General features: G+C 36.6%; 1 protein-coding gene across 2 annotated transcripts in view; it reads right to left on the bottom strand.

Moving 5' to 3' along the window:
• Window positions 1-23,047, bottom strand: part of RASAL2 (RAS protein activator like 2) — a 395,120-nt gene that overhangs the window by 323,992 nt on the left and 48,081 nt on the right. The window lies entirely within an intron of this gene.

Raw genomic sequence — 23,047 nt, 5'->3', positions numbered from 1 at the left:
TTTGGACAAGAGACATTAACTTTCTCTGGACCTCGGCTTCTTTATCTGTAAAATCAGCAGTAAGATCTACTTTAGCTTGTAAGGTTCCTTTTAGTTCTGAAACTTAAAACATTCATTGAATATCAATTTTTAGAACATAAAGATGAATAAAACATAGCTCTGGCTCTAAAAGTTGACTCAGTAAAAAAACTCAATCACCATGTCCACCGTTCCTAAATATATTGTGTTTGCATTTGTGTGTACATGTGTACATGTATATGTACAGTCATCCCTTAGCATCCTTGAAAGATTAGTTCCAGGACTTCCCTTGAAGACCCAAATCCACAAATGCTCAAGTCTCTGACATAAAATGGTATAGAATTTGCTGTATAACCTACGCACATCCTCTTGTATACTTCAAATTATCTCTGGATTACTTATAATATCTAACACAATGTAAATGTTATGTAATAGTTACATTGTTTAGGGAATAATGAGAAGAAAAAAGTGCATACATGATAAGTACAGATGCAACTTTTTTCCTGAATGCTTGCTCTTTGGTTGGTTGAATCCACAGATGCAGAACTCACAGATGCAGAGGGCTAACTGTATATATACATTCATATGTAACTACAGACATATCTACACATATATGTGTAACTACAGATACACACACACATATATATGTATACACACGCATGTACCGTTGCACTTTGATATCTGTGGGGGATTGGCTCCAGGATGTCTCTCAGATAACAAAATCCATGTGCTCAAGACCCTTATATAAATTGGCACAGTATCTGCATGTAACCTACATCTTCCTGTATACTTTAAGTCATCTCTAGATTACTTATAACTAATATAATATAAATGCAATGTAAATAGTTATATAATATTTTTCTCTGTATTATTTTTTAGTGTTATAACGTTTTCTTTTTATCCATAGTTGGTTGAATCCACAGACTCAGAATCTGCAGCAGATACAGAGGGCCTACTGTATACACACACACACACACACACACACAAATGTTTGAAGAACAAAGCATGTGTTCTGAAAAACTTAAAACTGTGGTCTCATGAAATGGAAAAAAATCAGTGAAAATTGACAACATATCACTCCACCAAAATAGGTAATTTATCAACTATATCACCCCTCAAGAAAGCTTTTAATGCCATGCTCAACATCCAGCAATATATATTTCTCCCTCTGTTTTAAATATATATTTCTCTGTTTTAAATATATATTTAAAACAGAGAAAAAAATTATTTATGCATAGAAGAAAATGACATCCACAAATTTACTGATAGTTTATTTTCAGGAAACCATTTACAGCAAGGAAGGGGAAATACACTTTAAAACACGCATGTGCACGCGCGCGCACACACACACACACACACACACATAAATGCTAATTATCATTGTAATTCTTGCTGAGATGCTTAAAAATTAAATACATTTCCCCTGAAGATTTTGGGCCTGTTCCATTTGGAATTAACCAGCTTTTTCAATAATAGGAATTAAAAGACATTAATCTGTCTGATTGCTGGCATAATGATGATTGCAAAAATGGAAATAACATGCTATAATTGGATGCTGAACTCAGAAAAGTACCACATTTTTGACCAGCCCCTAGAAATAAAAATTGATGTCAATAATGAGTATTGGAAGTCCTAGAGCTAATTTCTATATCTATCAGTTGTCCTACCTTCCTTTTATACAGTTTTTTAACTTTTTATTTTGAAACAGTTTCAGACACATAAAAAAGTTGAAAGAATTGTACAAATAATTCCTGTATACTCTTCATCCAGATTCCCCAAATGTTCACATTTTGCCATATATGCTTTATTATTTTCCCTTTTTTAAACAAAAACAGGAAAATAAATAAAATACTTAGGAATAAACAAAACAAGTGAAAGACTTGTATCCTGAAAACTACTAAACATTGCAAGAAAAACCTAAATAAATGAAAAAGACATCTCCATTTATGGATTACTAGGTTTAATGTTGTTATAAAGGCAATATTCCCTAAACTGATCTACAAATTAAACAAAATCTCTACTAAAATCCCAAATTGTTTTATTATGCAGAAACTGATAAGCTCATATGGAATGACAAGGGCCTTCGAATAGCTAAAACAACCTAGAAAAAGAAAAACAAAGTTGGAGTACTCACATTTTTCCAATCTCAAAACTTAATATAAAGTTACAATAATTAACATTATATGGTACAAACATAGGATAGGATAGACATATAGATCATAAAAATAAAAGTAAACTCATACAGTTGTGAGCAATCGATTTTGACACAGGGGCCAAGACAAATTTGGGAACAATCTTTTCAATAAATGATGTTGGGTTAATAGGATATCCACATGCAGAAGTATAAAGTTAGATCCTACTTCACACCATATACAAAAACCGACTCATCACAGGATCAAAAACCTAAATATATATGCTAAAACTAGAAAACTTTTAGAAGAAAACATAAGCACAATTCTGTTGGACCTTGGAATAGGCAATGGTTTACTGGCTATGACACAAAAAAGCTTATGTAAGAAAAAAGAAACTGGACTTCATAAAAATTTAAAATAGATCCTCTTCAAAACCTAACATCAAGAAAGTGTAAAGAAAGACACAGTGGCTCATGCCTGTAATCCTAGCATTTTGGGAGGCTGACGCAGGCAGATCACGAGGTCAGGAGTTCAAGACTAGCCTGGCCAACATGGTGAAACCCCTTCTCTACTAAAAATACAAAAATTAGCCGGGCGCGGTGTGCGCCTGTAATCCCAGCTACTCGGGAGGCTGAGGCAGGAGAATTGCTTGAACCCAGGAGGTGGAGGTTTCAGTGAGCCGAGATCTCACCACTGCACTCCAGCTGAGGTAACAGAGCAAGACTCCATCTAGGAAAATAAAAAACAAAGATAGTGTAAAAATCCGCAAAAGGGAGGAAATGCTTTTCAAATCATGTATCTGATAAGGTTCTAGTATCAAGTATATATAAAGAAATCTCAGCTGGGCACAGTGGCTCATAATCCCAGCACATTGGAAGGCTGAGGCAGGTGGATCACCTAAGGTCAGGAGTTCAAGACCTGCCTGGCCAACATGGTAAAACGCTGTCTCTACTAAAAATGCAGAAATTAGCTGAGCATGGTGGCTCATGCTTGTAATCCTAGTTACTTGAGAGGCTGAGGCAGGAAGATCACTTGAACCCAGGAGGTGGAGGTTGTGGTAAGCTGAGATTGCGCCACTGCACTCCAGCCTGAGTGACAGAGAGAGACACAGTCTCAAAATGTATATATAATAATATATATATAATATATACATATATAAAATATACATATTATATATCCATATATATAAAGAAATCTTATAAATCAACAATCAGGCCAGACGCGGTGGCTCACGCCTGTAGTCCCAGCACTCTGGGAGTCGGAGGCAGGCGGATCATGAGGTCAGGAGATCAAGACCATCCTGGCTAACACGGTGAAACCCCATCTCTACTAAAAAATACAAAACATTAGCTGGCCGTGGTGGCGGGCGCCTGTAGTCCCAGCTAATCGGGAGGCTGAGGCAGGAGAATGGTACGAACCCGGGGGCGGAGCTTGCAGTGAGCCGAGATCACACCACTGCACTCCAGCCTCGGCAACAGAGGAAGACTACATCTAAAAATAAATAAATAAATAAATCAACAATCAAAAGACAAATAACCCAATTTAAATATGGCAAAGAATCTGAACAGACATTTCTTCAAAGAAGACACACAGTGTCTCAAACACATGAAAAGATACACAGCACTATTAGTCACCAAGGAAATACAAAATCAAAACCACAAAGAGATGCCACTTCACACCCACTAGGAAGGCTATAATAAAAAAGACAGATGATAAGAAGTGTTGACAAGGATGTGGAAAAAGTGGAATCCTTATTCATTGCTGGTGGGAATATAAAATGGTGCATTTGGCAGTTCTTCAAAATGTTAAGTCCAGAGTTACCACATGACCCAGACATTTCATTCCTAGGCATATACCCAAGAAAACCGAAAATGTGTCAACAACAAACTTGTTCACAAATGTTCATATCAGTATTATTCATAATAGTCAAATGGTAGAAAAAAACCAAATGTTCATCAACTGATGAAAGTGTAATATTCAAATAATGACTGGAATGATATTCAGCCAAAAAATGAAATAATATGGATGAATCTTGAAAATATTATGGTCAGTGAAAGAAGCCAGGCACAAAGGCCATACTGTATGATTCTATTTATGTGAAAAGTACAGAGTAGGTAGGCAACTCCATAAAGACAGAAAGTAAATTAGTGGTTGCCAGGGCCTGGGGGAGGGGAAATGAACAATGACAATGCACAAGGGGTTTCCCTTCAGGGTGATCAAAGTTCTGGAACTAGACGGTAGTGATTGTTGCAAAAGATATTGTACAAAGTACTAAAAACTACTTAATTGTATGTTTTAAAAGAAAAAAAGGTACTGTATTTATATCTTTTTTTAAGTATTTGAGGGAAAAAATGTGTTAGAAAACTGTGAGTAAAAAGAGAAAGAAAAGAAAAAATAGCAAGACAGACACTTGGGGGAACTCTCACCTATGTGGAATAAAGAGGAAGAAGAGGCCAGAGAAGCAATCAGAGAGAAAACGGAGTTTATAAAATCAAATGGAACACTATAGGGTCAGAAGTCTCAAATTCTTTCAGAAAATCATTCTGAGTGATGAGCATGCTTAATACAAGTCTCACCCAGTTTAAATTCGCTCTCTTAAAAAGAAGCCTGCTTACTACTCCATCCTGCTTCTCCAGTTGGAGACCAATCCTGGACATTATTGAAAACAATTAAGCTACGTTTCTTTCACACTGTTCCGTAAGTCAGGCTTTCAATATCTGTCTGATCTTTTCTTCATTAGATAGGATTAATAAAGATTGACTCAATAGATTTATTTGTTTTCATTATTATTTTTATTTGAGACAGAGTTTGGCTCTTGTAGTCCAGGCTGGAGTGTAGTGGCTCAATCTCAGCTCACTACAACCTCTGCCTCCCGAGTTCAAGCGATTCTCCTGCCTCAGTCTCCCCAGTAGCTGGGATTACAGACACCCGCCACCACGCCCAGCTAATTTTTGTATTTTTAGTAGAAACTGGGTTTCGCCATGTTGGCCAGGCTGGTCTCGAACTCCTGACCTCAGGTGATCCACCCATCTCGGCCTCCCAAAGTTCTGGGATTACAAGTGTGAGCCACCACACCCAGCAACTCAATAGGTTTAATACAAATACGACCCCCTTATTGCCAACCTGATCTTAATCTCATTTCATGAGTTTAATTATGAAAAGAAAATCTACTCCCTTGATAAACGCATAAAGTAATAATTTTATTACCTTATTGTCTTTATTAAGCAATGATGTTTCTTTTTTCTTTCCTACTAGTTCTATTGTAGTTTGTAAAACTACAGAATAGGGTGCAACAAACCAACATGACACATGTATACATATGTAACAAACCTGTATGTTGTGCACATGTACCCTGGAACATAAAGTATAATAAAAAAAAAAAAAGACAGAAAATAAACTTCGGTTATTTCCTTAAAAAAAAAAAAAAATAACAGAATCATTTTCCTAAAGGCTGACTGGAAATTTAAAAGTTCTGATCATTTTGATTTTTGCTTTGCTTCGGACACACTCATCCACAGTTTTTTTTTTTTTTTAGACAGAGTCTCGCTCTGTCACCCAGGCGGGAGTGCAGTGTCGCGATCTAGGCTCACTGCAACCTCTGCCTCTGAATTCAAGCAATTCTCCTGCCTCAGCCTCCCGAGTAGCTGGGATTACGAATTTTTGTATTTTTAGTAGAGACAGGGTTTCACCATGTTGGCCAGGCTGGTCTCAAACTCCTGACTTCAGATGATCCACCCACCTCAGCCTCCCAAAGTGCTGGGATTACAGGCGTGAGCCAACGCGCCCAGCCCACAGTAGTATTTTATGGAATATATGCAGAAGAGCAAAAACAAAAACAAAAGTTTCTTGTTTTTCAGTAATAGTCTAATAAGTGAGAGCATTTTAGAAAAGAACAAGTGGATGTATAAATCAGTTTGTTTTCAAACACTTTCCCTATATCATTTTGTGTTATGTTATTTTCTAGGGCATCAGAAACTGCTATGCTGTAAGCAGACTGGACAGCCAAGAGAAAGTCTTGGCACTACTCTGAAATAAGGTATGTCAGGTCTACCCTTCTATACTGCGTGACCGGCCTAGTTAGAGTAGATATATACATGACAGTAAAGAGATGCAGCATCAATATGGATGCTAGGTGTTATCACCTCATTAGCAATGTTTCTTGTGTCAATGATATGCATGCTAAATAAAAAAGACTAACATATGAAAAGATAAAGAATTCAAAAATAAAACCAAGCTAAGCAGTATGATACCAATTTGCACAATTAAGTTTGAAAGACCAAACAGTACAAGCTTACACATTCACTTTTAAAACTATTTTATTTTCTAAAAATAATTCCTAAATTATTTGTTATTTCTGTTCTAAAATTCAAATTATATTTTACCTTATTGGTTCCAAAGTAATCAAAACCTCTATAAGACTGTATTTTGAGCTCTCAGGGTAAATATTATCCAGTAATCTGGATTTAAGCCTGAGCATCTAGAAGTCATCAAGAAACACTTCTATCACAATACTTTAATATTTGCATAAAGTATATTTGTCTCATGCCCTTTAGCCTCAGAAATATCAGAGTGATTGACACCTATTAAAAGAAAGTTACAAAGCACATATTTTTCTCCTAAGAAGAATAAGCATCAAATAAATTTTAAGAGAGAAGTCCATTTACATATTTCAACAAAGAGCAACTTAGGGATTTGAATTATACGTGGAGAAAACATGAGAGATCAAAATAATAGGTGCTTCCAATATTTTAAGAAAACTGCCATAATACTAATGATTCTTCTATTAGAATCACTACCATTTATGGAGTACTTGCTATGTGCTAGATGCTACATATAAATTATCTCATTTAATCCTCAAAAATAATATTTTCCCTATTTTACAAATTAGGTAAATAAGACTTAGTCAACTACTTTGTTGAAGGACACACAAGGTATGAGGCAGAACAGGATTTTGAACCCAAGTTGCTCTAAGAATCACTACCATTTATGGAGTACTTACCATGTGCTAGGTGCTTCATATAAATTGTCCCACTTAATCCTCAAAAATAATATTTTCTCTATTTTGCAAATTAGGTAAATAAGACTTGGTCAACTACTTTGTTGAAGGACACACAAGGTATGAGACAGAACAGGATTCTGAACCCAAGTTGATCTAATTCCAAAGTCTATTCCTTTGCTATACTATGATGTACATCCTCCATTCTTTTAAAGCAAGGCTGCAAACTCAAAAATGCAAATGGAGCCTTGTAATTAAAATAAAATACATGCTGTGAGTTAAATAGAGAATAAAGTGATTTTGCAACTAAGTATATACCTGCCTACAACCTGGTCTCTTGATATATATTGTACAAACATATCAAAGCAGTGAAACAAAATACGTCCTCTGGCCACTAATCTGCTGAACCCATTTTTTAAAATCACCAACTGATAATCAATAGAAGATGAAGAGCAATCCCAGCAAGAAGGTGTTTTTTTAAATGTCATTTTCATGTGAGATGTATAGGGTTGAAACCAGTTACCAATAAGCAAGTGAATAAAATATTGATATTTTTTATGGTAACTCCTTTACTTTTGCCCCTCATATACAAACCTTGTAGCAATAATAAACTCTGTAGAAAAGTATCATTTAATATTGACTGTTTTCTACTTTTATACTTAGTATTTCCAAAGATGCACTTGAAGGGTGAATGTAGGCAAGTCTAAAAACAGACTTCTTACCTAACAGATTTACATGCAATAATGGTCATTATGTACTCAGGGAGTTAAAAGATATAATCAAATCTCTAATTATTGCTCTGAGAGCACTATTAACTACCTGAACACCACCGCTACTCTAAACCAGCAACCCAGGGAGCCGAAGATAACCCTCATAGGCACCCCAACTCCCTGTAGCCTTGGGAATTAGAATCAGGTATTTCTCCTTCCTACAGCCTACAGTCCTCCCACTGACAATTCCCCACTCCACACAAGGGCAAAAACTAGGTGGTAAAATGGCAGAGGTGTGACAGAAAAGAAAGGGCATGGGGAAAGTCTGAGTAGATGGACACCACTGTTAAACAAATTCCAAGCTCTGACTGTGCAGTGGCCCACAGAAGCATTTGGCAATCTAGGATTCCTGGGAGGCTCCTCCATAAGGCATGGCACAGTAAAAATACTTAGACTACTGCCAGACCAAGTGCCCACTCTAAAAAACACTGTCAGTGGTCTAGGGCTGAAGTGCCAAAATGCAACATATCAAAATTATCAGGACTCAGAAAATAGAACATAGAAAATTCAGTTTCATATGCAGAAGGGAGTTCAGGAAGTCAATATATAATGTTTAAAAATATTATTTTTATGACAGTCAAGGCTCACCAAATGTGTACTAACACTAAACAAAAGAGGTTACCCATAATGTCAGGTATTATAAGTTATACACCTAAGTAAGTATTTAGACTAAATAAAACTGCTGATTTGTAGATTAAATAATACATTATTGACCTAGGCACTCACTAAATGACACTGCCAAACACTGCCAAGGATTTTATACATAACCACATTTTCAACCTATGCTAATATCATATTTGCTTCTATTTTAATGAGTATTATGTATCTAAGTACATCACTGTATCAGGCTTTTAACACTGACCTTAATCACTCTGTTTTTTTAAAAAAATATTTATTAGAAAGTGTAATAATATTTCATGTCTTTAGCTCATTTTCTCTGTTCTCTATCTACTCAACAGGTCACGTTAAATGTCTGCCATCTAAAAATCCATCACTAGATTTATTGAGTGGTTCAAAAAGAAGTATATACTTTAGTTGAAGTTTGTGACTCATACATACACTTTCATGTGTATTTCTTTCAAATGAAAAAATATGCATCTGAGCACAGCTGACATTCTGACACAGAAAATATACATCTTCCCTAGTCTCACCCATAACTCACTATTATAACAACCAAAGTGCCACATTGACACTCATATCATATTCAAAGTTTATTGTTTATAAGGAATCCATTAAACCAACACATTACTCCTATGTATTCTAGAACTACCTGATATAATGTGAAGGGGGAAAGGGTAGAAATCACACAACTAATCCTTATTTAGAGATATTTTTTATAGCATATAAAGTGAAAATTAAATTCAAATAAATGAGAGATAATTCTAAAAACAATAATTTAAATCACCATTGTTCCTAAAGCAATAGCTTGATTTCTTTGCATTCAAGTATAAGCTTTCAGCAGCAAATACTGAATAACATGGTAGCTTAATTCATCTTTAATCTGCTTCAAATTAAATCATTTTTAAAATTCCAGTTAGAAATTCTCGAGCTGTGAGTTTCTATTACTGCATAGCAATTACAAGCTCCCAGCTGTGCAATAAATATTACCTGAACAGAACTTCTTAAAATACCCTTTACAATTAAATACCTAGTAATCATTAAACAAGGCAAGAAATAGAAGGTTTGGGGTTGCGGGGGGAGAAGAGTAAGCAAACATTGTTTTACAACAGGTTTCTGGAAACTATAAACTCAAATAGCAGATTACTAATTATTGGGAAGGAGATGGGATCTTGGTTCTAAGAATCTCTGTAACAACTTGGATATAGATGTTATAGAGCCTAACTAAATCATTCCTTGCAAAGACAGAGGTGTAATATTCTCAGAAAAGTCCTGTAGAGTACACCCAGTCAGTTGACAGTCATCTATGGTAAAAGTCATTCATGGCTTTCAGTAGAACAGAGGGAGAAATTCCAACATATTCAGCATACTCTCTAAAGAAAAAGCAAAAAAAAAAAAAAAAAAGACTGGCAAGACGACAGAGATCCAGCAAGATATGTCTCCTACATCACAAAAGATGTAGGAGGCTGCTTTAGAACTGGCTAAAAAAGTTCCCTGGAAGACAGTAACAGATTTTTTTTTAAGGCAACATAGATTATAACAATAGGATGTCAACATTGTACTTTTTTTTTTTTTTGCTGGTTTATAAAGTACTGAGTGAGCTATATTCTTCAGGGGTAAAAAAAAACTTTCTAAAAATGTCTTAAATTTTTAAAATAAAGGGCAAGTTTATCGGGGAAATGTACATAAATAATAATTTAAAATTTTTATTAGAAGACAAAGAGCATGAAACTTGATGATACTCAGAATTGAGTAGTCTAGATCAGAATGATATGCATGTCCAAGAATTTTGGAATATTAGAGTATTTTCTAAAGACGCCGGGGGCAATAGAAGAATACAGAATCAAAATCCTATTTCCTGGTACTATAGCTAGATTATATACCCAAACTCTCCTTTAATTAATAATTTTTTTTTCTTTTTTTTTTTTTTTTTGACGGAGTCTCACTCTGTCGCCCAGGCTAGAATGCAGTGGCCGGATCTCAGCTCACTGCAAGCCCCGCCTCCCGGGTTTACGCCATTCTCCTGCCTCAGCCTCCCGAGTAGCTGGGACTACAGGCGCCTGCCACCTCGCCCGGCTAGTTTTTTGTATTTTTTAGTAGAGACGGGGTTTCACCAGGTTAGCCAGGATGGTCTCGATCTCCTGACCTTGTGATCCGCCCATCTCAGCCTCCCAAAGTGCTGGGATTACAGGCTTGAGCCACTGCGCCCGGCCTAATTAATAATTATTAATCTGGCTGGGCATGGTGGCTCACACTTGTAATCCCAGCATTTTGGGAAGCCGAGGCAGGTGGATCACCTGAGGTCAGGAGTTCAAGACCAGGCTGACCAACATGGAGAAACCCCGTCTCTACTAAAAATACAAAATTAGCTGGGCACGGCAGCGCATGCCTGTAATCTCAGGTACTCAGGAGGTTGAGGCAGGAGAATCACTTGAATCCGGGAGGCGGAGGTTGCGGTGAGCCGAGATGGCACCCTTGCACTCCAGCCTGGGCAACAAGAGTGAAACTCCGTCTCAAATAATAATAATAATAATAATAATAATAATGAATCTATTATACCAATGGCTGATATCCCAATAAAAAGAGACAAGCATACACTATGTGCCCCCTAACAGAAGTACACAATAACTTAAGATGTGCTCTTGCAATGTTTATTCAAAGAAGATATATGACTGGCCAATATACACATGCAAAGATGTTCAACTTAATTAGTCATCAGGGAAATGCAAATTAAAACAACAATTTAATATCATTTTTCACCCAAAAGAATGGTTATAATAAAAGTCAAACATTAACAAATGTTGTCACAGATGTGGAGAAAGTAAAGCACTCATACATTGCTGATAGGAGTGTAAAACAGTGCAACCACTTTGGAAAATAGTTTGGCAGATCCTTAAAAAATTAATCATAGGCCAGGCAGTATGGCTCACTGCTGTAATCCCAGCACTTTGGGAAGCCAAGACCAGAAGATTGCTTGAGCCCAGGAGTTCAACACCAGCCTGGGCAACACAGGCAGACCCCTGTCTCCACAAAAAATTTTAAAAATTAGCTAAATGTGGTGATGCATGGTTGTAGTCCCAGCTACTTAAAAGGCTGAGATGGGAGGATCACTGGAGCCAAGGAGTTCAAGGCTGCAGTGAGCCATGATGGTGCCACTGTACTCCAGCCTGAAGTACAGAGCAAGACCCCATCTCTTTAAAAAAACAAACAAACAAAACATTAATCAGGCCATGCATGGTGGCTCACACCTGTAATCCCAGCACTTTGGGAGGCTGAGGCAGATGGATCACCTGAGGTCAGGAGTTCGAGACCAGCCTGACCAACACGTTGAAACCCCGTCTCTACTAAAGTATAAAAATTAGCCGGGCGTGGTGGCGAGCGCCTGTAATCCCAGCTACTCAGGAGGCTGAGGCAGGAGCATTGCTTGCATCCGGGAGGCGGAGGCTGCAGTAAGCCAAGATCACACCATTGCATTCCAGCCTGGATAACAAGAACGAAACTCCATCTAAAAAAAAAAAAAAAATGTTAATCATAGAATTACATTATCTAGCAATTCAATTCCTCGATGTCTATATACACAAGAAAAATAAAAACTTGTGTTGCACAAAAATTTGTACACCAAAGTTTACAGTAGCATTATTCTTAGCCAAAAACGTATATTAACGGGTGAAAGGCCAAACAAAATACGGTGTATTCATACAATGGAATACTATTCAGCATTAAGAAAGAACCAGTCATTGATACATGCTACAACATGGATGAACCTCAAAACTATGCTCAGTGAAAGAAGCCAGATACAACAGAACACATATTGCATGATTCCATTTATATTAAGAATCCCCAAAAAGCCAATTTATAAAGACAGAAGTAGATTAGCGGTTGTCTAGGTCTGAGGGTGAGTTTAAGGACTTACTATAAATAGGCACAAAGTTTACTTTCAGAGTAATCAAAATGTTCTATTGAATTAGACTGCTGAACAGTTGTAAAACTGTAACTATAGTAACCATACATAGTTCACTTAAAACCAGTGTATTTTATATTAAATATTACATACATTTCACCTCAATAAAGCTTATTTTTTTTAAAGTCATCTTACCAAAAAATGTCTAAATCAGATTAAGCTTGTGGATCTAACTACAAACAGAGAGAACATGCAGAGAGCAAGATGAACATATTAATGATACCACAAGGATAAAATAAGCAAAATCTAGACTATGGGAAACTATTTAAGATAATCAACCCTGTTTCTTTGACAAAACATTGCAAAAAGAGGGTTGGGAGAGAGAATCTATAAATTAAGAGAGATCTAGAAATATAACTACTACCAAAATATACGAAATTAATCTGCATCACATTCAAATACATTAAACTGTAAGACAATAGGGGAAATAAATATTTATTGGATATTATTTTTAAGAAATGATTATTAATTTGGAGGGATAGAATAAAGATGTGCTGAGGTTCTTATCTTTTAGATATATATACTGAATTATTTACTGAAATAATGTCTGAGATTTGCTTCAAAATAATCTGAAAGGGTGTGACTAGAAAGTAAACAGTTCAAACGAATCAAGACTGGCCATGAGTTGACCACTGTGGAAGCTGAGTAATGGTTACATAGGACTCATTATTTTCTCCACTTTTGTGTATGTATAAAATTTTCTACCAAAAAAGGTGTTTGTTTTGTTTTGATATTTTAAGAAGGAGTCTAGCTCTGTTGCCAGGCTAGAGTGCAGTGGCGCAATCTCGGCTCACTGCAACCTCCGCCTCCCAAACTGAAGTGATTCTCCTGCCTCAGCCTCCCAAGTAGCTGGGAGTACAGGTGCCTGCCACCACGCTTGGCTAATTGCAGGCACCAGTCACAAGTCCTGGAGAGGCCACCCATACTTCTGACTGACCAGCTATAAATCAGGGGTCTCCACAACAACCTCTTCATGTTCAGTAATTTGCTAGAAAGACTCACAAAACACTGTACTTATATTTACGGTTTATTATAAGAGATACAACCCAAGAACAGTCAAGTGAAAGAGATGCATAGGGCAAGTTAAGACAGGGAAGAGGGACACACAGTTCCCATGCCCTCTCCATGTGAACCAACCTCCCAGTACCTCCATGTGTTCAATCCAGAAGTTCACCCAACACTGTCGCTTAAGGAAGAGCTCCTATAAGACTCAATCTCCAGCCTCTACTTCCCCCAGAGCTTGGTTAGTGAAACTGAAAATTTCCATCCTCTAATCACATGGTCTGTCTGGTGACCAGCCACATCCTGAGGCAATTCAGTGGCTCCACTCTAAGTCACCTCACCAGCATAAATTTAGGTGTAATCAAAAGGAACTTCTTATGACTAACAAAACACTCTCCTAACACTCAGGAAACTCCATGAGTCCGAGGAACTCTGTGCCAGGAACAGAGACAAAGACCAAACATAAAATTTACTATACCTCAGCCAGGATATTAAGTTCCTCTCCAGGTGGGCCTTTCCACAGGACTATATAGACATCCTCTGGGTACAGTGGAACAGCTGGCTTCCTCCAGAAAGAACAATCCAAGTACCAAGGCAGAAGTTTGTAATTCTTTTCATGACCCAGCCTCAGAAGTCACAAATCACCACCATCCACTGTATTCTATTGCTAACACAGAGTCAACCAGCCATAATTCAGTGTGGACTACACTAGCATGTAAACACCAGGAGCCTTGGCTCATTGGAGGCCATTTTGGAGATTAGCTACCACGATATACAATCGATTCTGGTTATAGCAATAGTTATGTTCTACCATGTCACTGCAAACACTGAATTAGCCAATACTGAACCACTTAGCGAATATGAGAAATACAAAGTTAGGTTCCTGTAAGCCTCTAGTCACAACACTTTCATCAACTGATCAATACATAATCTTGTTTAATGTGTGTTTCTCTTTAAAGTACCTTATTTTATTTTATTTTATTTTTGAGATGAAGTCTCGCTCTGTCGCCCAGGCTGGAGTGAAGTAGTGAGATCTCGGCTCACTGCAACCTCCGTTTACTGGGTTCAAGCAATTTTCCTGCCTCAGCCTCTGAGTAGCTAGGACCACAGGCACAAGCCACCACACCCGGCTAATTTTTGTATTTTTAGTAGAGACAGGGTTTCACCATGTTGGCCAGGCTGTTCTCAAACTCCTGAACTCAAGTGATCCACCTACCTCGGTCTTCCAAAGTGCTGGGATTACTCACAGGTGTGAGCTAACATGCCCGGCTGCTAAAGTGCCTTATTTTATATTGTTGATTCATTAACATTGAACTCATGGTCAATAGTCTAAATAAGGCTTATTCAACACACATATTTTCTCCAGAAGGTACAGCATAGCCTTCTTGCACTTACAAACACTAGACAACACTTCAGCACTTCATAAGGCACCATTTAAACAGCCATACCACCAAGAAAAAGCACAAAAAAAGTGAAAAAGTCATGGCACTAAATAGCAAAAAGGATGCTTATTTACTGTATAACACCTGGAACAGGAAGGCAGAGTGTTGCTTTTTTCCCACCTCATCTGGGAAGATGAATGACTGGTAACTCAAATTTTTTGCTGCTCTGCAAGTAGCCACAAAAACAACACAAGTATTAATCTGGGGGTTAAAAATATAATTTAACAAGTAGGTGAATTTGCAAACACAGAATCCATGAACAATGATGAATAACGAGGATCCAATGAGTATACAAACAGACAATCCCAGAGAAGCAACAGGTTTGAGAAGTGTTCAATATTTTTATATTGAAATACTTGAATTAAATTCCTAAAGTCCACATCAATGTAACAGCAGGTAACATTTTATCTTCTATGGAGAAAATCAGTACATTCTTATTTTGGTTTAAAAAACACCTAACAGGCCAAGAGCACAGTGGATCATGCCTGTAATTCCAGCAATTTGGGAGGCCAAGGCGGGTGGATCACCTGAGGTCAGGATTTTGAGACCAGTCTGCCCAACATGGTGAAACCCTGTCTTTACTAAAAATACAAAAATTAGCCAGGCGTGAGGGCTAATCCCAGCTACTTGGGAGTCTAAGGTGGGAAAATCGCTTGAATCCAGGAGGCGGAGGTTGCAGTGAGCCGAGATCGTGCTGCTGCACTCCAGCCTGGACGACAAAGTGAGACTCCGTCTCAAATAAATCAATAAATAACTTAACAGTTAAGTCCAATATACTGTAATTTCTTAATTTAATCAGTCAACAATACAGGGAATTTTATTTTTAAAAACATCAAAGAAAATCTATTAAAAGATGAAAAGACTATAATTTCTTAATTTAATCAGTCAACAATACAGGGAATTTTATTTTTAAAAACATCACAGAAAATCTATTAAAAGATGAAAAGCTTCATAATCGAGCTTATCTAATAAATTGACAAGGAACTCATTTACAATTCTAGCTCTCCTAAAATAGGATGGTACCTTTAAAAATGGAAAAAGTAGAAGTTGAACCATCTAAAGCAGAAACCAATACTAATAAGAACTCACAATACTTACATACTGGGGCTGTGGCAGTTTCTAAATCTGGTACAGTAACAATCATTCCTAGTCTAATTGTTTCTGTTAGTTAATGAAGGAGGATCAATGGTCAAACAACAGATAATTAAGTATCAGAGTGATCCTATTTGCATGTTAAATGTAATTTATTTTTAAGTACAACAGAGAATCATTCAGACTGCATTATTTGATCAAATCTGCCTTCCATCTAGAAAGGTGGTAGAACGAAAGATGATAGGAAACATATTTAAACAGAATACAGGACAGTTTTGATTTCACACAAAGAAGAAAGAACATTCTTGACTACTTTCTTCCAATTTGGCTCACAGAGAAGACACGGACTCTGTGACAGTCAAAGTTTGGCAAAAAGGTAAATTAAAAATTAATGTACAATACAGAAAAAGACAAAGACAGCAACTACTATGAGGTAAATAACAGAAAATTACGAGATGACAAGCAGAAAGAAAGAATACAATGATTAAAGAGGTACTGGCAAAAATATTGAGATTAAGAAAAAGATGAATTAAACCCACAACAATTTTTGAGTATTTTATACTGACAGTTTGTACAACAACCAGAAACAAAAAAAATCTACCTTTGTTATGGTTTACTTAATCAGATTTTGGCATACTCCTTAAGATAACAGATTAAAATTCCTACAAATGCCTAGTATATTCCCTTTTATAGAGTAAACACATACACACAAAAATCTAAGAACATAAACTCTTCTTATATGATCTGTAAGTTTAGAATCTCTAAAAGGCTTAATTTTCATATCATTAATATCCAAATTAGTGAGTAATTTGGAGACAGTTTATGTCCTAGAATAATCTAACTCAACAAGGGTATTTTTACATGGGTTTGGATCATTCATATGGTACAATCCTCCTTAATAAAATACTTTCGTCATCTATACTCAGGAAAAAAGAAGGGAGGGAAGGGGAAAAGAGAGGAAGAAAGAGAGAGAATGAGAACAGGAACCCAGCTGTCACAGTCATGTAAGTGTACAGTAACAACTTTGAGTAGCCATGGACAACTCTCCAAATTTCTAAATCTAATTCAGTTAATGGTAAAGGGGTTGGGCGAGGTGTCTCATGCCTGTAATCCTAACAATTTGGGAGGCTGAGGTGGTGTATTGCTTGAGCTCGGAAGTTTAAGACCAGCCTGGGCAACATGGCAATCCTGTCTCTACAAAAAATACAAAGTAGCCAGGCATGCTGGTCCACACCTGCAGTCCAAGCTGCTTGGGGGCTGAGGCGGGAAGATCACCTGAGACCAGGAGGTTGAAGCTGCAGTGGGCCAAGATCACATCACTGCACTCTAGCCTAGCTGACAAAGTGAGACTCTATCTCAAAAAATAAACAAATAAATAAATAAATAAGAATGAAATATATTAACCACATTAAGCCTGTTGACTATGCGTTTAACAAAATTACTGTGCTTAAATTCACCACTTAAGAGATGCTAACTAAATGGTTTTCCTCCAGATGATACATAGTGTATAAATAAAACTTGCACCGCAGGGGTCAAAACCAAAAGTCAAAGCACTTTACCAAGCCTTATTACTTCTTTAATCCCTTACTCATGGTTAAGCCCCCTTTAAAAAAAAAAAAGTGAGCAAAGAAAATAAATGAACACAGGAGAAATGTCAGTTACTCCAGTGTAGATGCTTATAGTCAACTAACATCTCAATCACTCATTTAATTTTTTAAAATTTATTTATTTATTTATTTTGAGACGGAGTCTCACTCTACTGCCCAGGCTGGAGTGTAGTGGCATAATCTCAGCTCACTGCAACCTCTGCCTCCTGGATTCAAGTGATTCTCCTGTCTCCGCCTTCCAAGTAGCTGGGATGACAGGCATGCACCACCATGCCTGGTTAATTTTTTGTATTTTTAGTAGAGGCAGGTTTTCACCATGCTGGTCAGACTGGTCTCGAACCCCTGACCTCAGGTGATCCACCCGCTTTGGCCTCCCAAAGTGCTGGGATTACAGGCGTGAGCCACCAAGCCCACCCCAATCACTCAATCATTTTATAGTAAAGCTGGAAAGTGAAATCCACACAACTTTGGGAATAAGTTGCTCAGTAAGGTGAACTTCCTCCCGTTGCACATATGTATACAACCTAGTTATATTACTATTACTGCAGGCATCTCAGACAACCAAGGAAAGATCAGCTTGCTTCGTATAATCCCATTTATTTGCCAAAGGGAGTCTATGTGCTCATATATATTTTAATGGTTTGTTCATATTCACTTACCACTTTACTGTTTATATAAACTAGCTTTTCTTTACTTTACTTTTTTTTTTGAGACAGAGTCTCATTATGTAGCCCAAGCCAGAGTGCAGTGGTACAACTGCAACCTCCACCTCCGGGGCTCAAGCGATCCTCCTGCCTCAGCCTCCCAAGTAGCTGGGACTACAGGCACGCCCCACCACGCCCAGCTAATTTTTTGTATTTTTAGTAGAGGTGGGGTTCCGCCATGTTGCCCAGGGAGGTCTGTAACTCCTGAGCTCAGGCGATCCGCCCACCTCGGCTTCCCTAAGTGCTGGGATTACAGGCATGAGCTACCGTGCCCAACCATAAATTAGCTTTAAAAGGGCAGAATAGGAGATAGAGATGAAGACAATTAGAATATTCAATCCTCCGAATATAAAAGTTCAAAATAAAACGATTGTGTTGTCTACCAAAAGTATCTACATTGACAAAACCAATTTTAAGAAAGACTTAATTACAGCTAAAATTTGTAACCTCATAAATTATTCAAGGTATATGAAATAAATGAACCGATCTTAAGATAGAAACAGCCAAAGGCTACTGCTAAAAGGAAACATTTCATGCTATTAAGTAATTTTGGCATTCATGCCAACCCTTTATATAGACATCTCCACCTGCGGGTTAGCCTGACATACACCTGCTGAGACCAAGTTGATGTGGAAAAGGTTACTGCCATCCATCACAGTGAAAATTAATAGCTTTATAATAGTTGAAGAAATAATGGCATGGCACAGCAATCTTGTAGCAAATGTAATTTGTTACCCAAAAAAGCATAGGCAAAGTCCATCCATAACATTCCCTTCTCATGGCCACCTACATGTTAATTCATTATTCAAATGCCAAAAACAGCAGCAGGCACACAAACTCAGCCAATAAGTCACCATTATAAAAGCTGCATAAACATTTCCTGTTCAATCACCTAAGAATAATAGAATGAGACAAGAAGATGTTTTCCAAGTATCTCAGTAATAAAACCTGTAACAGCTTTGAAAACAGCATGATGACATGCAAAAATGGCCACAACCAGTATTTTTTGAGCATCTCATGGAATAATTTATATATCCCAAATTTTCTCTAATTATTTTTGAACATAAGAAAACAAAGAATGCAATCTTACTATAAGTGGTAAGCATTATATAGCTAAATAAAGACTGCAAGACTTCACCTACATCAATTTGCAAAGGATAAACTCAAAATCCTCTTAGGACTACAGAGCTTGAATATAACAAGTAAATAAGGACAACCATTCCTCTCTGTTGTGAAAAATCAAAGTATAATCTGTATTATTTTCTGGAAGTACCTTTTTAAAGCCCTCTGAATACAACTCCACGGCAACTGTCTGTGTTTTTTCCAATAGGAATTTATAAAAGAAACCTTGCTAATGGAAAATATACTGAAAATTTGCAATAATCAATAAAATTTGCAGAATTACCTATCTTATCTCAGTAGAAACAAAAACTATTACTTCTCTCACTATAGAAAAGAATGCTATTTTCCTATCCAATATACACTCTCTCTTCCTTCCTCAATAATGGATCCCCAATTTTATTTGGAGTAGCAATTCATCTAGGTTAGTTTCCCAGTTTCCCTTATAGTTAGGTATGACCGTGTGTGTGTTTTGGCTAATGGGTGCAAATGTGTGGGACTTTCTGGGAAAGTCACTTATAGGTAGTTGGCTTAACTGAAGGGTGGAGTCACTGGTCCATTTCCTCTTTGCTGCTACCTAAAAATACTGATGCAATGGCAGAAGGTCCTGTAGGCACAGTTGTCCATAAGGTCAACTGGCCATGCCAGAGGATGATAGGAAGAAGAAAAAACTGGTCCCTAATGACTACCTGTTCCTGTCTCCAGTCTTCTTTTACAAACTTCTATTTTGTTTAAGTCATTTTTATTTTCGATTTTTGTTTTATGCTATCTAACTTAAAACTAATATACTCCCTTTTTTTATTCTTTTTTGATCAAAGTCACAATTTGGACCCTAACATAATCCTGCTCAGAGTGAGGGAAAAAAGGCAAGCCTTTTCAAACATAACTCTGTCTACCAGCCAGCTATTACGGCAAGGGAAAAAAGAAAGCATCTAGATAAATATCTATCAAAATTAACTTTAAGAGAAATGTTCTCTTTCCTTATTAGCCCTTATTTTTTAAGATACTAGAAAATAAGTTACTATAAAAAGTGGTGGTCTGGGGGCTGAAAATAAAACAAAACAAAATCCTCTTTTCTACATTTTTTAGCTTTCTGGCATATTTTTGAAGATTTTACAGTCCAAAATGAGTCAAATGCCTATTTGTTTTTTGAATAAACAATGGACTTGTCATCTGATATATGTTTTTAAACTTAAGTATTACAGAAAACATCACTATCCATTTGTAAAAAACTCATTCTGGAAAATACCTTTCCCTTGTGTTTGCTATAAAATAGCTTTCCATAGAGCTTTTTAGTAATTTTGGCATGAAAAACGACAGCATTCATTTATTTCCACTTCAAAATCAATGGCCCAGAACTTAAAACATATTTTTACAAAGATGTTAAACTTACTACATCAGGTAATAACAAAAGGATACTAAATAATAACAGTTCTAACCTAACTCCTGTTGTATGAGTATGCAATTATTCTAGCTGACAGCTCTGAAGAAGCACTAAATTTTTCTGGTCATCTAAAATATGTGTGTATAGTTGCTATGTATAAATCCGTGGGCAAATCTCCTAGAATGATTTAGAAAAAGGCTAAAGCACATTTCTTCTAAAAACTCAATAGTGATTATTTAAACTGATAACCATTAACTGCATTATTCCAAAGTTACATTACATAACCATTTATACACAATGGTTTACTCACTGGTCATTTAATAGTTCCTCTACAATTCTTTTACCGCATTCCCAAAAAGGGATGTCAAAAATACTTAAAGAACCTAAAAAAGTCAAAAAAGCAAATATTAATTAATTAATTCACTGCTTCTCAAATATTTAGAGATTACCTACTATGTGTCAAGCACAGTGATGACACACAGTATTAGGCAACAGACAGAAATTCTTCTTTCATAAAGCTTTCAAAGTGTAGGAAAGAGAAACAATTTTAAAATATTTTTAAAAATCAACACAGAATGTGAAGAGCTGTAAATGAAACAGAATAACACGATTTTTAAAAAGGGGAAATTGTAATATATGTTGAACTCATTCCACAGAATGTTTTGTTGGCCCACAAATAGTCTTAAAAATCAAGATTAGCCAGCCAAAGGGGTAGAAGAAAAATATAGGACTGGTATCAGAGAAGCTGAGAGAAGAGAGGAAGTGATGAACTTTCTCTCTGTACAGAACCCATCTGTGCAGAGAGGTTAAGTAGGAGGACAGAAAGTGTCCACTGAGCTCAGCAACATGGAGTTCATGGTGACTTTGTCAAGAGCATATTAGAGCATTAGTCACACTGGAGTCAGTAAATGAGAGAGAAAGAAAAATAGAAACTGACCACACAGACAACTCTTGAGACATTCGACAGTGACAATAATAATAACGAGAGTGAAAAGAAATTATTCTTGGTAGTAGGTAATAATGATACTATAACACCACCTATGATATAACACCTATGACATAACCACCTATAAGGAAACTTCATTTCTTTCATTTCATCATAGGCTCAATGATAGGTGTTTTTGGTTTTGCTTTAGATACCTGACTGTCTCCATTTCAGGTTTCCCTTTCTCTTTTGAAAATTTATTTTTAATTGTATAAGTAATACATGAATGTATTCTACTCGTCAAAAAAAAAAAACAATAGAGATAAAGCAAAGTTATCCTTTAAGCACCCCACTTCTCAATCCCAGTTGCATCAGAGGGCTTACACTTACCAATCTCATGTATATCTGTTTCTACACATTTGCATACACTGATACATATGTAGAACCATATATTTGGTTCTTTAGGTATAATTTGTTTACATAAATGTTAACATATTCTATCGATCATTCTGCAATTTGCTTTAGTCCCCTAAAGTATCTTGGGAATCTTTCCATATAAATACATATAGATCTAGAATAGCAAGTTAATTTAATGATTTGGGGTTTTTTTTTTAATCTGCTTCAAAAAACTGCAGCAAGGGCCTGCATAAAAAAATCCTTTTAAAAAATCTGTCTTCCACTCATTCTCAATGAGGGTAATATCACTCACAATAGGGCAAATATTGGTTCTTCAGGAATGCAAAAATCTTAGCTATGAAAATGGCTTATGACCCTCCAAAGGCCATAAATATAAATACATTACATCTATGATATCATAGATATACACTACATCTATGATATTAAAATTATCATAATTAAATATACATTACATCTATATAAAAATAATATACATCATAAATAAATATACATCTATGATATTAAAATTTAATGTTGGGTGATATGGTTTGAATATGTGTTCCTTCCAAATCTCATGTTGAAATGTGGTCCCCAGTCAGGCCTTTTCAAAACTATGAAGCTAGTCAGGGCCTGTGAAGTGTGCCAAAGAAATAATCTCCTGCCTTATCGCCAAGCAGGAGAACAAAGAACAGGCCATTACCCAGGAGAAGACTGGCAACTAGATTTTACCCACATGCCCAAAACTCAAGGATTTCAGTATCTACTAGTCTGGGTAGACATTTTCACTGGTTGGGCAGAGGCCTTCCCTTGTAGGACAGAAAAGGCCCAAGAGGTAATAAAGGCACTAATCCATGAAATAATTCCCAGATTTAGACTTCCCG

This window comes from Colobus angolensis, unplaced genomic scaffold (assembly GCF_000951035.1).
Source record: "Colobus angolensis palliatus isolate OR3802 unplaced genomic scaffold, Cang.pa_1.0 Scaffold59, whole genome shotgun sequence".
NCBI classification, from domain to species: Eukaryota; Metazoa; Chordata; class Mammalia; order Primates; family Cercopithecidae; genus Colobus; species Colobus angolensis.
This window is presented reverse-complemented; position numbering and strand designations above follow the sequence as displayed.